At 48.3% G+C, this 16633-nt stretch overlaps 1 protein-coding gene across 1 annotated transcript in view; it reads right to left on the minus strand.

The window, feature by feature from the left end:
* Positions 1-16633, minus strand: part of MAN1A2 (mannosidase alpha class 1A member 2) — a 1471929-nt gene that overhangs the window by 1018459 nt on the left and 436837 nt on the right. The window lies entirely within an intron of this gene.

Below are 16633 nucleotides of genomic sequence, written 5' to 3' on the forward strand. Positions count from 1 at the left end.
AGGAATGATGTTGCTTCCCACACATGAATGTTCAGGGTTCCCCTTATCCATTACTCCACCGTGATACTGCACAGCCAAAGATTCCAAGAACCGCCTCCAACGGTCTTTACTCTACTCAGGTGTTTATGACCAGGCAGAGTTTACACATTTCACTCTTGATTTTGACATATTTTAATGGCGTTCCAGCCCAAGGGATTGGAGGTACATCGGCTGCAGCAGGTAACTTGCCTTATTTCCATTTTGCCCCCTGTCAACCCCACAGCCACAACCATGAGAAGGGGATGGAGTTCTTTTTATTCAACATGTTTATAAGATGTGCCTGTATGTTAACTTTACCATTTCACAAGACCGGATGTAGAAATTTAGTTATGTTGCTTTAATATTACAGACCAGTCTAGGTTCTTATCCTAGAGAGATAGCAGGCAATTTGTGGGAGAAACAAGATATTAGCATTGAAACTAAAATTCCTCATTCCAACCTTCTCTCACTTGTATCCAGTTGGCAAACAGTGTATGTTCTCATCACTTCCTCTAAAAGATTTTTTTCGGACCGAACCGAAAGTAGACAATTAGCCGTAACAATTACCTCTAGTGGACTCAGCTGTAGGACACACTTTTGCCTTCTCCAAATCTTGGGCAGCAGAGATCTGAAAACACTCTTTCAACCAACATAACATAAAAGGTGACAGAATTAAATTATTATAGAGGAAGCAATAACATTCTAGCCCCTGCAACCTTAAAAACCTCCTTATAATGTTATTGAGCCAAAATGGCAGTGAAAAGGCGTAGTTGGTGAACGCTGACAGAGTTTGTTAATGGGGCGGAATCTGGTGAAGGTGCAGAGTCTGGCAGAGGTGGTGTAAAGTTGGGGTGGGTGCATACACTTGTGCCTGGGCAGCAGAAAGGCTAAAAAAGTCACTGTGTGCAATAAACAGCATGCAGGCCCACTACTCGACCTCAGCCGGGGACACCATATACAAGATCTTAGAGACAATGGGGGTCATTATAAGAGTGCCGGCCTGGAATTAACATGCCAGTAATACTGTTTACCGCCACGTTTCCGGACTGGTAAACTATAAGTTTGCCAGTGGGGTCGCCAAATTTACTGCCAGCCAAGAGCTGGAGGTAAGTCAGGCACCCCACTGGCAAAAGAGAGCCGGTATTACTGGCAACGGTATTACCGCTGCTGGTTATACCGGCAATCCGCCCATGGAGTCCTACTCCATGTAATGGGGATTAACCTAGCCTTAATGGCACCTGTAATGTGCCCGTAATTCCAGCAGATCAGGTGCCGGTAACAGTATTACCGTTTCGTGGTATCCCACCAGATTTACCGACAGGATACCACCAGACTTGGGATGAGCCCCATTGTCCGCAGACAGTTCATGCTCCATTCATGATGAGCTGTTCATCCTTAAATACAAAATCATTTAGAAAATCAGATTACACAAAAGAGGTGTGGCTCTGGCACACTGTGCCGACTTATCGTACTCATTTGAGGGAACCCTTGTATGCTGCACGATTCTCAAAGCCACCTTTCACCAAAGCGGTGGTGCACTGGCCATCAAGACATAACCTTCCAGGCCTTAGGATGTGACTTAATCTTCCATGACTTAGAAATACTGGTCATGGGGGATTGGAAGCAGAGTGTGGACTGGAAACTTCCAACACCAGCTTCCAACAACATAGCCACCATGTACGTCCAGCATCCCATTAAAGAAGAGACACAGAGTGGACAGATGTAATGCTCACACACATCCAAACAGCAAGCCTCCTTCATCAACCTCCACCCAAGCACCAGCTCATACCCTAAACATAACACAGATAAGTCCTGTTCCAACCAGGTGTTTGTTATATGCACGAGTCCTCTCACGCCCACATGACCTGGAAGGACTAGGAGAAACCTTCAACTGCAACAGCACCAATGCCCCTCCCCTGCAATTAGCATAAACTAAAAACATGGATTAAGGAGGACAAGAAAGGGACTACCTACATCATGGGGCAGTTTTAACCTGAAATCAGCAAGGTACTTAACGTGAGACGTAAGGTGGAATACTACAATCGAAAAAGAAAAACACCCTATCCAAACCAAGCTAACGACTGATACACCTGATCAGTTACAGTACAACAACCAAGAAGTGCTGTTTGAGTCTATAACAACCAACCGCACTCCTAATCTTTATCCTCCCTTCAAGCGTCTTTAACACCTTCGGAGCCCACAGCGAAGGTAGAGGTAATGAGGGAAGGTTTACACATTACACTGGTTGATCAGCATGGTGCAGTGGGCTAGTGAGGTGTGGCACTCCGGAAGGATTGGCCACTTTACCTCCGACACATTTAACGCAATGCGAGAAGGTGTATGCGTCTTTTTCCGGTGAGGCAGTGGCAGTCCACCGTCTGCATGTGGAGTTCCTAATCAAACTCGCACCCTTCCGGTGATGCGCGGGCAGGAGGGTCACAGCCATGTCTAAACCAAGCAAGGATCTACCACTCAGTAGGTGAATGTTTGTTATGGCGCGCTTTCACCTTGTATAAGGTTCTCTGGCAGTGTAGCAATTGGTACCTATACCACTCATTATCTTCCTGTGTCTTTCTCTGGCACAGTCGGGAGGGACACTAGGAGCTTTACCCCTACCTCTCATGTGCCCCTACCTCCCATGTACCTCTTCTCCTCCAGGCAGTTTCCCACATCGCCTGTGGTCATCTCCTAGCCCATTTACCCCTACCATGCCCACCAGTGTGAGCCACACCAGACCTTTGCTTTCTCACAATGGCCAAACATCTAGAAGATCCTTGATGATTGGACCTGCCCAATATCATAACCGGCTTATGAGGCTCGGGATGAGTGTGTCTGCTCCAAGAGATTTCAGGCTCTTCCTATCATATGCAGTGGTTGATGGGCACCTTAGGGCTTACTAGGGGTCACAACCAAGAGGCCCCACAAATTCTGAAGACCTTTACTGAAAGATACAGTCTCTGGATAAACTCAATGTAGTGAAAACAAGATGAATTGGGTATTTACTGGGAATTGGGCTCAGGATAGTAGCCCCGGTGACTAGCACACGAGGAAAGCCCTGGTTGCTGACATGGGGGAAGCCTGCATTTGAATCCTGCAGCAGTGCCAAATTAGCCACTCAGCCTCCTGAGGTCGGAAAGCTAAGTACCATAAAAATGAGATAACATCTATCACAAGTGTGCGTAGAAGTGAGAGCTATCGGACCTCACTCACTCCATAAGAACTCAAATTACTATCGTCATTAGTATCCGGTCGACCCTCTCTCCATTAGGGCTGCAATAGCTACACAACTTTCTGGAATATCCCACTGGCTAGGTCCATAGAAAGGGAGTGAGGCTTACTGTCTCCAAGAGCATGTGCTCCAAGTTCCTCATTAATGCGGCCGGAGAGCTAGTCCTGCAGCTAGAGGGTTCAGTCAAGGGCCCACCGCTCCGTCCTGGAATGGGTTCTCAGAAGGCAGGATCCCAGCCTGTCGGCAAAGACACCAGGTTCTCATCACCCATTCCGGATTCAGTGTCCCTCAGCTCTGACTGGGAAACCCCCTTCATCCTGACGGTCGGACAGCGTGCACAACACATCAGTGAGTGGAAACCTTACAGCACCAGGTTGATGTAGAGTGCTATCCATGAGACAAAACATTCCATAATATAATAGAAGTGGAAAATGGATCTCTCAAGTACCAGGTGGGAGGCCGTTCCGAAACTAACCCAGGAAACATGTCCACAATCAGGCCTTTAGTGTTTAACTGAGGAGAACTCAGGGGTCAATTTAAAACTACTAGGTGGGCACGGCACGCTCACTCCAATGTTTAATTGATTATTACGCCCATGGACGGATGATAGTATCCAATTTTAATGGACAAGACTTTCAAATAAACTCCATTCAGATTATGACATCTACTTAATCCATGCGGTGATTGCACCTGTACACTAAACATATAGGATACTGATTCTGGCTCCACGAAACAGTGGTCTTTACGTGCTGCATGCTCGATTCCCCCCCCCCCCCAAGCCAGGGAACCGTTGGCACACGCTTCCTCAAGGCCTTAATGGGCAGCCTGATCATTAAAATTGTCTGATGATTTCTAATTATGTAGCCACTTCTATTAAGTGTTTGTTCACATAGTTATCAAGGTTTTCTGTGCCTTTTAGAGTCTGAGTTGGTTGTGATCTTTCCTGTAGTACGCTAAGCTGTCCTGGTGCCAGCTGATCCGCCCTCCCGCCCCTCCTACAACGGATGTCGGTCGGTCAGTAAATTCTCACTGCTTTGTGTGATTTTCTCTTAAGTTTACTATTGCTTCTTTTCCACATTGGAGCCGATGCTGCTCGAACTGAGTATTTCTCTTTGCTGCGGTACAGCCTACATTATCAAAATGTCCTTGTGCTTCTACCGCGTGGTATGATGGCGTCCCTTTTTGAACGAAGGGAAACCGGAAGTTCATTCATGAACCTTTAAGGCATTGCACATTCGCGATAGAGTTGAACCTCCACGGGAATTAAGATTCACTTCACAGAGCTCCGGCTCAATATGATATGACGTAGACATGGGGAAGGCCTTTAAAAACAAGATTAAGGATTGTGGGCATCCAAACGGTGCTAATGCATCTGGATACAAATGTGGCGAGAGATTGTAACATTTCTTGGCTCCAACGGGTAGTTTGGTGGCAGCACTAAGAGCTGCAAGAGGAGCAAGCGATTTAGGAACACTGCCAAGATGGCATCCAGACGAGAACAGACAACAACAATAGCTTGAACCTGTGTCTGGAATAATAGGCTTAAGATAAACCAAGAGGTGATGGCTGGAAGGTTTAGAAATAATCTTAACCTCTGGCATTGCTCGGGCAACCCTCACACCATTGTTCTTCCCCTGCCAAGTCATTACAGAAGGGGAGGACCATATGCAACCCAAACTTATTGGTCATATCCCTTCTACAAAAGACCAAGAGCATCCACAGGCAGGTTTCAGCCTTGTTGGGTATCATCAGTGAGGAGTAGCATAGGGTTCTAGGCCCAGCAGGCAGGGGACCCACGTCCGGGCATAAGCGCCCCACTCGGGGTGACTATAGCAAAACAAGAGAGGTGATGGCTGGAAGGTTTAGAATGAATCTTCACGACATGCACCGCTCTGAGCAACCCACCAGATGATAGTTATTCACCTGCCAAGCCATTATGAAAGGGGGAAGACCATATGCAAATCAGGCTTAGAGATCGGGAAAAAGACTAGTTTAGGACTTGTTTAATAACCAAGGTCTCTAGGAAGGCCTCAGAAACCTACTATGCCACCCAGGATATATTACATTAAATAAAGGCCTCAACTAAGGCCACAAACCACTAAACCATCTGGGATTTGATGTATAAAATAAAGCCTTGATAAAGGCCCTGAAGAAGGGGGGGCGGGCGTGCAAGCCCTTTTAAGCCTTCCCCAGTCACACCCCTGGAGTAAGTTAACTGGATTGGACAGGGTAAGTAACCAATCCTGGGAGAGAGTGCCGCATTTAAGAGGGTGTGTGCGAATGGTTGAGTGTGGGTTAGTTGGTTAAGGACAGATGGCGGAGTAGGCCAGAGGTTGAGATTGCAGAGGAGTGTGGAGGTCATCAGAGAAAGGGGTCTGCGGAGCGACTGTGAATAAGAGTAGAGGTAGTGTAGGAGTTGCAAATGGTAGATGGTAGGGACAGTAGCAGGGGAGAGAGAGACACAGAGTGGCAGTGGTATTAGTAATAGTGGCAACATCGGCGAGCTAATGGTAGCGTGGAAGTATTGACGACAGCAGAGTGGGATTATACGGTGGAGTAGTAGTAAGGAGGAAGGAAGGAGGTAGCAGCTGGGGTAGGTGTAGAGCAGTAGTTGGAGGTAGGGTAGTTGGGAGCAGAGGACTAAGAAGAGGTTACCATCAAAGGATGGATGTAGGAAGGTTGAGTGTGAGATTGAAGGGATAGTAGCACAGTGGGAGAAGGGCACCTTGGGTCCCAGTGTAGTGACGGGTCAGGTAAGACTGTGCATGCGTGGAGAGCGAGGGACACCAGGTGGAAGAAGGCACCATCCCAGACTACCTTAGAACACTAGGGGTAGGAGAGGGATAGGTATAAGACCCCTACAGAGTCAGGTAGCCAGCATCTTAGGGATTTCATCGATAGCCTAAGCCAGAAAGACAGCTAGGTGACACTGAGCAGTACTTGCCAATACCCCTGAGACAGCCGGTCAAGTGGCACAGCGAATAGAGCGCTCGCTTTGACATCTGTGCAGCGCAAGCTAACGTAGGTTTGAATCCTGGCAGGGCCAAACTCAGCCTTTCATCCTTCTGAGGTCAATAAATGAGCACCACACACCGTGGGAAATAATAATAAGCAGCGCTCAGATACCTGAGGGTTCGGAACGCTTTATAAATGCGAAATTATTATTGTTATTATTATTGTTATTATTGTTGTTAAGGATGTCTGGGCTAGGGAATGGAACACTGATGGAAGTAGTGAGGGAAGGACGGCCCAAAACATTGGCAGACTAACCAAATTACCCACCGTAGTGACTCCATAGTCCCCTTTCCTCCATGCTTTTGGGACATTCCGTCCATCGGGATGGGACCAGAGCACTTTTGAAGCTTCAAAAATAAATTGTTTGTCCTTTTATTTATATGCGGGGCCACCGCACGTGACCGTAGCCCGCCTTCATGAACTACGCCCTGCGCATCACCCTTCAGTCCTTTTCTACCGCCAAAGTCGAAGGACCATTAGCAAAATAGAGGATACTTATTAGAGGGGACGACGGGTGGGCGTATGAAGGAAAGGGGACTATGGAATAGGAGTAATGTAGTCACTACGGTGAGTAACTGTTATACTCTCTGCATCCGAGATCGGATTTGGAAAGAAAACCGGCAAGGATATGTATTGATTTATGTGGAGCTCTAAAACAATTTTTGGAAGGAAAGAAGAACGAGTGCGAAGCAAAACCTTATCCTTGTGGAAAGTTAGGAACAGATGTTTGACAGAGTGAGGTGAAGGTCAATTATTCTTCTCACAGATGTTACCGCAATCAAGAAAGACACTTTTCAAGAAAGGAACTTGAGCTCGGTAGTAGCCATAGGTACAAATGGAATGTGACAAAGCGCTGAGGACCACGTTCAGATCCCATTTCGGGTGAGGAGGCCTGACTGGCGGAAAGAGGTGAAGAAGACCTACAAAGTGCTTCTTGATTACTGGGTTTGCCAGTGAAAAAGAGCAACTGTCTGTGACAGATAAGATGCAATGGCTGATAGATATGTTCTGCACGATAAGATGTAAATTCCAGAGGCCACAACGTCTGATATAAAAGACAAGACACAGGCAATAGAAGGCTATCGAGGATCAAGCTGTTTGGCTAGACACCAATGATAAAACCAAAGCCATTTACATTTGTACTGATCCCTCGTATGGCTTTCGTGCCGCCTGAATTATGCGCATATTATCCTCTGAAAGATCAAACTGCGCTAAGGATCTGAACTTGGGTACCAGGCTGCCAAGCTGAAGGATTGTGGGGAGGGGTGCCACACCTGGTGATTGCTCTGGTGGAGGAGGTCGGGAATCTGCGGCAACCTGATCAGGTTGCATATCGAGAGGTGCTGCAGCTCCGAAAACCAGAACCTGGCTGGCCACCAAGGAGCTATGAAGAGTGGAGTGCGGTGGAAGCGCTCCCAAGTTTCCAGAGCAACCGATGAATCAACGCAAAGGCGGGAAGGCGTAAGCCTTCCTGTTGTCCCAAGGAACATCAAGTGCATCCCCTAGGGAAGATGCTCCGAGACCGTCCCAGGAAACAAAGAGGCAGTTTCCTGTTCGCTGCCATCGCAAGGAGGTCCACCGCTGGAGAACCCCATTGCTGGAAAATCTTGGTAAGAACATCGCTGTTCATCTCCCACTCGTACCTCGCCACAGGAATCTGCCGCAACATTGATCTGACCTGGAATGTGCACGGCCTGTAGCCAGACACTGTGCTGGACTGCCCAATTCCAAATCTGGATGGCTAGATCCACCAGAGGAGGGGACCTGGTGCCCCGCTGCTTGTTGATGTAGAACATTGTTACGGAATTGTCTCTGTGAATTCGCACCACTCTGTTGATGATGGAGGGCTGGAACGTTTCAATGCGAGAAAAACTGCCAGGAGCTCTAGGTAATTGATATGAGACATTCTGTCCTGGGATATCAACAGATCGTACACCTCAAGGTGACGCAGCGTCGCCCCTCACCCTAGGAGGAAGGAGTCTATTGCAACCGTATCCTGTGGGCAGGGCTCTTGGAAGGAGGTTCCCACTGAAAAGTTGCTGGCGGATGACCACCATTGAAGATCTGCCATCATGCAGAATGGAATCGGAATCATTTTGGAGTCCGGGTCCACAGCCTGGGACCAGCAGTCCCAAAGAGCAAGCTGGGTGCGTCTCATCTTCAGTCTCGCAAGGGGTAGGGCTACCACACAAGAAGCCGTCAAGCCCAGCACAGGTGTGAGGATTCCAGGAAAAGCTGGCATGTGGTCGATAAATCTGCAATTCTGTCCTCCGTTAGGAACACTCTGGCACTGACAGTGTCCCAACGGAAACGTAGCGAATTCAGTTCTTGAGCAACCATCATAGACGATTTCCACCAGTTCACCAACAGCCCCAGATGGACCAGGAATTGGATGAGTGACTGAAGATTGGCCGTTGCAGCCCATGGGTAAGGACTTTGCAGAAGCCAATCGTCCAAATATGGATAAACATGAACTCCCTGCAGTCTGAGGAAGGCTGTGATGACTGCCATCATCTTCGTAAAGACACGCGGTGCCGAGCTGAGACCAAACGGCAGCACTCGATACTGGAAGTGTTCCGCTCCCATGGAAAACCGGAGGTAGTTCATATGTGGGTCCCAGATCAAGATATGCATGTAAGCGTCCTGAAGAACTACCACACTGAGCCAATCGCCATTCTGGAGAGAGGACCTTATCTGGCTAGGCGTGCTCATCTTGAATTTCTCTTGGGGTAGAAAAAGATTGAAGTTGGAGAGGTCAAGGATAGTGCGCAGGCCAGCCTGTTTGGGCACTGTAAACAGACAGGGGTAATAGCCCTCCCCTTGCTCCCGCAATGGAACAGGTTCCACCGCTCTAAGATCCAGAGGTTTCTGCACCTCGGCTCATTAGGGAGGGAGACCAAGTCTGCTGGAGAGGAGGGTGAGAGGGTGGGGTTTGAGGGAGGGGCAAGCAAAAGCCCGCTCGGGCGACGGACAAAACCCATTGATCTGATGAGATGGTCTGCCACGCCTCCAGATGAGACGACTAATGAAAAACTTAATTTAGATGATTTGTCAGCAGCAAGACCATCTATTGCTGAAGAGGAGGCTGATTAACGAGAAAAAAACGGCCACTTTGCCTTTGCTGTTTTCGGCAAGGCCCACCAGAGTACCTTTTGCCTGGCATGCACAGAGCTCCTGGAACCCTCAGAAACCTGAGCAGGGTCTTGTCTGGGTACCTCATCCCTCTGCGTATAGGCCACTTTAGCTGGTGGTGTGGCAAGGACCAATAAAGATTTAGCTGTTTGCGTGCTTGCCTTATTTTTATTATTGAGTTTCTCATTAGTGGAGGAGTGGAACGACTTTTTACCTTCAAAAGTAAGATCAAGTACTTTGTCCTGGACCTCCTTCGAGAACTTTGTAGCATGCAACCACGACTGGCGGAAGATGTCTACTCCAACCATAGAGCCCCGAGCAGAAGTGTCTACATGATGGGCCACGGCCTCTAGCAGGTCTTGAGCCAGCACTCTGGCATCGGAAAGACCCTCTTTAAAATCCTCCAACCTATCTGGAGGGATACATGTCTGAAATCAGAAAGCTTCCACAGCTTGAGCTTTGCCGCAGCCAGGATGACATTGGTATTCGCCTGGCGCAGCTGAAGAGTAGAATTGGAAAATATTTTTTGCCCCTATTGGCTTCAAGAAGTTTGTCCTCTTTGGACAGGACCCGAGAGGCAGTCGTTAAGGATGTTGAGGACAGCTTATACTGGAGCGTAGCTGCTGTCACCACCGTTGATGAGGGGAGTGGACATGCAGTCAATGGTATGTCATCTGATGAGTGTAGCTAGCAGCAAGCGTCAATTTTCCTATTTACGTTGTGCACAGAATGAGGGTTTTCCCAGACCTTGCATGCTTCAGCTAGCTCATCCTTTTCAAGGAAAAGGCCTGTGTGCTTCTGTGTCGAAAGAGTTAAGGCTCCTGAAAGTACACCTTCTTGTGGAACCGGAGGCTTAGGTATCGGAATATCCAGCAACGGCATCATATCCACGACCCGGTCATGAAAGGCTCTGACAGAGTGGGGCAGGTCCTCACTATCCTGGTCTGCTTGGTCTTTGTCAGCTGTGGCGGGAACAGAAAACTGATCTGCAGCACGTGTACCTCAGACCCCGTGGGCATACTTGACTGCACAACAGGCGTCTTAAGCACAGGTGAAAGTGGAGGCAGTGGTGGCAGTGTAGGAGGGAGCACCACCGGAAGAGGAAGGGGCAGCACTACTGAAACCTGCTGAGGGGTTGTAGGAGTAGGCTGCGGCTCGAGAAGCTTAGGATACATTTCGTTTGAATAGATCCTTAAAGTATGCCTTCATCGGGCAGAGTGCATCATGGCCTGGAATTTGCCAAAGAACGTATCCTCAGAGGAAGGTCTAGGCACAGGAGTGGGTAGAGGCCACTCTGGAGGGGCATACCCCCAGAATTGTAAAGAGGCGGGCTGCCAGGGTGGCCCTCCACCAACTGAATTCACATAGACTAGGGGAGCGGACGCAGTAGGGAGCGAGACTGTGTGGCAGCGGAAACGGAGCACGCAAATCCATTGGAGGTCGGAAAGTATTCCTATTGTTCACATTACATGGAAAATGCTGCTCGGCCCCAAATATAGGCCCCTCTGCACCAGCCGCTGAGAACGTTGGTGTGAAAGCTTGTCAAATTGGCAGCCTCAGACCACGTGGGTTGAACCACCATTTTGTCACTGCCTGAGGCGAACTGCGTCACAGGTGTCAGTGAGGCCAGTGTCACCACAGAGGTTTCAGGGGCTTTTAATCCATTCTAGCCTTGTAACAGGGAACCTCAGCAGAGCCAGTACTGGCAGATATAGAGCGCTTTTGAGCTCCATTAGATTCTGCAGAAGAATTTGGCAGGGCCGGTACTTGAAGACTTAGGGCCTTTGCCCTCTTTCTTTGTCCCTACAGCAGGATCGGTTCGACCACAAGATTGTTTGTGGGAAGGCTTAGGGTCACCCCCCGTGGCCAGAGCCCTTGGAGGAGGCCCCCTGGTCTTGCTGGTTTTAATTATAGCCCCTAGTTGGGGCTCCTCTGTGATAGCTCTGGTGCCTTTCGTCACACTACAGGAAACCTCGAGACTAGGTGCTGCACGTTTAATTCCAGACTTGGAAACTTCAGGAATAACCACGGTCAAAACAGCCCCATAAATGTTTGGCTTAACCTTAGCCCCCAGATGGGGAACCTCGGATGAATATCCGGTCTTGAAAGCCCTTTGACAGGGGGCCTCAGAGCAAACTCTGGAATCCAGGTTAGATACCTTTCGGGACACCTCAGGGAGGGTTAGATCCCTTTCGGGACACCTCAGGGAGAACCCTGGTACCAGAGCCACTTAGGTCCCTCCCGGAACAAGACGACCCCGGAATGGAGTTCCCTGGCCGGGGTGCCTTAAAGAGGAAGGAACTTATCGGACGCTTCCTTTTTTCGTGGATGAACTCCTGTAAATGATGAGAAGGAATCCGTTGGAACACCTCCTCCCACCTGACGAGCCACGCTGGAGTGCCCGGACGGAGAGGGAGTCGCAGTCGAAGCATGAGTCCCACCGATGTTCCGGGCCCAAGCACTCCAGAGAGAGATAATGGGGATCTGCCCTTGCGAAACAACGGCACAAAGAACAGACGTTCTGGCATAGACAGAGTAAAGAAGGCCGTGGGTCAGGCAATATTCTGGAATCCAAAACACTGGTGTCTGGCCCGATGGACAGTGGCACTGGGAGGTTGGCCCACCGTCCATGGATGCTGCAGCCACCATCGCCCAGCCACCTGAGAAGACACTGCAGCGAGGATGTGCAACCAGCTGTCAAACATCACAACAGCTAAGAATACCAGATAGGACCTTGCTGAAACAATCTACTAGGGCTGCTGGAGAACAGGCCATTCCAGAGGCAGATCTAATCATCTGAAGCCATAAGCAGGGCAGGTTCCAAGACACTACAGCACGTTATATAGAAGTGTATAGGGCTGTCCTGCTCCACCATGCACATTGTGTTCCTGGCACTGGAATCTAAGGCACATTTCAGGTCTGGGAACCCACCCTTTACTTTATTTCGGTTTTGTGGTGTTCACAGAGGATTATGGTAACAGCGCAACAATGTCACAACTTGCTACATTAATAAAAAAAAACAAAGATCGTGATATTTGGACTTGTACTGCACACACCGCTGCTACTTGCGTGGTCTCCAGGCACTCTGGGGTGGGGGGGTTAGTGGGGAGAGGGAAAATGCAAGATAGCTTTGCTGTTGTGTTGGTGCATGCATGCTACAAGTACCCTGAGCTCTGCGTGCGGCCTAGGTGGCAGAGGGGAGCCTTGCAGGCCTGGGGCATTAGGATGCATTGGCCGGGAGTGCGATATGCAAGTTGACCGTAGAGTTCTGTTGTGTGATGCATATTGGGAGGGTTATGCAATTGCCACGTGGAGAGTGGCGTAGTTGGCATACGTGTAGTGTGTGAGCAAAGAGGCTAGAGCAGGGAGGCTAGCGGAGGGCCTGGATGGCAACTGGTTCTAGCGAGGCATGTTCAAAGCCTGGCTCCAGCCACGTTTGAAGCAGTTCAAAAACGACAAATGAAGGGTGCTAATATGTCTCATGGATCAGGGAATCGGCGAGATATTGTTTGGCCTGGTCTGGGAAAACCCAGCTCAATGCCCAGCACAGGCACCGATAGTTCATGAACATCTGCAGCAAAGCCATGAACTCGCAGACGAATGCTTAGAAATACGTGGAAGGCCTAGCCAGCATGCGTGACTCAGCTACCTCTAAAGATCCCCAGAGGATGCGTTTATGGCAGGGAGGGTCAGGTTGTGCGAGAACAACCATGGGTGGTCATTGGGGGCCGGGTAGAGTACAAAGGCAAGCAATGCGCACAAGCTGCGTGTCCCTCCTCACATCCCACCTGTCTCCCACCTGTACTTCAAAAGCAATACTTTCTGCCCATAGGCAGTGCTAAAGCGTCACCTAACAAGCCAAAAAATATCTCTTCGTGTCAGTCTGAAGAGCACTTTCTACTATCCAGAAGGATAAGTGCATATAACTTTCCATTATACGACATTAAGCACTAAGTGAAATCGAAAAACTCTGATGCCGTTGTGTGCTTCTCCATAAATAAAATCCATGACCCTGTGTACACCCATTACTCAAAGTACACCTTGGAGCGGCAGCCCACAGAACTCCCAGCCCAGTGCGCCAAGGCATGAACAAACAAGTCACACCCCTTGGCCCACACTGTGCGAGCACTGACGAGGCCTTGCCAGAGTTATAAATCCTAAGCAAAGTAACAATAACTTCAGCTCTGCTCCCTCACCTCGCTTGAAGCCAGCGTGTCTGCACAACCAATCCAGCCAATTCAGAGAGACCACCAACGACACGCCCCCCCCCTACCAGCGAAAACATAGGCCCTACATATATATGGAAAAAAGTCCCAGAATTAAAGTGGTAGCTACAAATACAGGCCCTGAGCAAAAGGCCAGGTGTCCCCCTATCCCCCACTCCACCCAACACTGAAATCCAGCACCCACTATATAGAAACAAGGCACACAATGTTGTGCTCCGATCAGCCCTCCAGCCTCACAGAACTTTACGTTCCCCACGTTGGAGGCAAGACAACACACCTTATCCACTGGAAAGAGACAGCATCCTTTTTCTCTAGTCTAGATGAAGGATAGCCCCAAGGACGCGGGTCACGTCCTGCAAGGCTCTCTTGATAGCACCAACTGTGCCACCTGAGAAATGAAACTACAATAGTTTCAGGGTTCAGACATCCTCTTGAAAGGAATCAGGAGTCTGAAAGTGAGTCATTGGTTTAGGAATGGGCTAGGATGCAGTATTTAGGATAGATAACAGATATAAAAATAAAATCCCCTGGGAACGTCCAAGGACAGTATGACGAATCCCCGGATGTCGTCACTTCTCCCCTACCGGGAGCCCTCTCCCATGAGGACAGGGAGATGAGGCTGCTACCCAATAGTCCCCCTAGGGGTGGTCTCAGTGGGTGGAGATAATGGGGAGGAAAGCCCCCTGTGGGATTAGTGACGACCTGGGGAGAACATGGTATCCCCATAGCGCACCTTCCTCGCCAACCCCCAGACTTCCTATCTATTTCCTGAAGACTAGTAAGTTAGGAAGTACTGAGAAAAGGAAGAGTGTGGACTCAAGAGACCTATATCACTGGTCTACTGAGACGAGGAAGAGTCCAGCTGACCCACTGTGAATTCCCAAGATCAGTACTGGGATGAACAAGAGGTGCAGAAGTATAGAGAGCACCTCTGTAAAACATACTGAGTGGCCTAGTCTTTACCGGTTTCCTATAGGCCAAGGCGCAATCTAAAGTAGAAGAGGGAATTTCAAACAGGAAGAGTAATCCTTCCTGGAGGAACCTTCAGCTTTTCGAGCCCCTGGAAAGACCGGGACGCAGAGAGTGCAGACAACTGGATGCTTGACTGCTGGCAGAGGCATCCCTGACAGGCCCACAGTGGACGAGCAGCAGAAGGAAGCAGGAGCTCGGGGGAACCAGCCGGTCAAGAAAGCAGGAGCACGTGCTCTGTCCAGAGCGCACCGCCTGAAACCAAAAAGCAGCTGCGCAGTCGCTGCAGAGCCGTGACAAAGAAGGAGGTACCCCAACGGGGTTGTGAGACTCAGAAGCAGCGAATGAGCACCCAGCGGTGGGTTAGGAAACCCGGAGGGTGCTGGGAACCCCAAGGGACCTTACCACATTGAGACGCAGGTCTGGGACCTGAACCTGCGCGGTATAAATTCAGCCCCAGAATGATATGAACTGAGAGGCCAAGCAAGGCCACTACTGCAAGGTAAAGGTTTGCTGATGGATGAGACCTATTGGAACATAAAGGCCAGCCCAAAACACCTACTTTCCGACATGAGGCCGAGTGAATGCCTCACTCAACATTACCAAAATGGGAAGGTGCCCAGTTGAAGAAAAGCGTGCCTTACAACTTAATACTGCTGAATGTGCCCAATGGATTTCAAAAGACATGTGTTACTGCATATGCGGACTTCATGTAAAATGGCAAAAGGCACATTTCAACTGAGAAAAACAAATAGCAGCATGATACATGAGACTGCCGTGCATTTGGAAAATAAAAAGGAATAGTGATTCATATCTAAAAGTAAAGCCAAGTGACATATTTCATTTGACACAAACAGAAACACTTACTTTTCAACACACAAACTGACATTATTTAAATGGAAAGGTCTACGTGATTTAAAAAGGACAACGGTTTTCCACGTTAAACTGTGGTCCATATGTGGACAATTCACAATAAATACTCCTCTCTTTTCAACTGTTAGATTAAGGAAATATATTTACCCATGGAAAGAAGGCCCAAATGCAACATATAGAAATAAAATGTATGGCATGTAAAACGCATCACTTGATTTAAAAAGACACTGCTTTCAGTTTTCAAATGCGATTGTAATTTGCTTTTGCAGCACCCCATTGAACTACTGGACAGTATCTGGATCTTTGACCCCAGAGACCTTTGGGCTGATGCATACCAGGAATGCAGGTCTGTTTCAGCAAAATGCTAAGAAGTACAATTTTGGAGATTGAGTACATGGAAGGGGTCAGATAAGATAATATAGGTTTGACCTTTCACACTGCTTTCACAATCCAACAAGCTGTGCCTCAGCTTCAAACAGGCCTAATGGACTAAATGGCATAGCTCTGATCACATGGAGCCATTCAGATTTCCATGTCATGTAACTTTGGAGAAATAAAAATTGCCTGGGATTTCTGGAATGTGAAACTGAAAACTTCTCTATTAATGTGTTGCTATGCAATAGCATGGGATGCAATTTCCTTGATAAAAAGAGAATTGTGCTTCCCACTAGGTTCATCCAGGACTCATTAAAAGATCAAAACAAGTGTGTCCGTTCAATTTAAATATCGACATCATATAATGATTTTCCTATAAATGACAGACATCCAAGACTTGGTGAGCTGATAGAAAGTACAATTAATGGGTGTTTTGTGAAGTTTGAGGTTCATAACTGTTTGGGTGTATGAATAAACTGTAAAAAATGATAGCTCACTCTAAGAGGATCATATCACGGTCAAAGTAGTGTCCCCAGACCTGGCATAAATCGCTGAATCAGAAAATATATATTTTATAGTGGTTATCTGTAAATTGTAAAGAATGACTTTCTGAGAAAGAAAATTGCAACTTTAAATGTCATTTTTAAAAAGATGTATTCCTCACCTCCCCTCATTATCCATAACCTGGACCTGCTAAAACCCTTGCCTTATCGGCTGGAAGAGGCCGGACTAGAGAGGTGGGGGAGAAAATGAATGTCCAATCCTATGTGTGGGAATATTCATAAAGTGGATGTGT

The sequence above is a fragment of the Ambystoma mexicanum genome, chromosome 7p (genome assembly GCF_040938575.1).
Source record: "Ambystoma mexicanum isolate Mex_15411 chromosome 7p, UKY_AmexF1_1, whole genome shotgun sequence".
NCBI lineage: Eukaryota > Metazoa > Chordata > Amphibia > Caudata > Ambystomatidae > Ambystoma > Ambystoma mexicanum.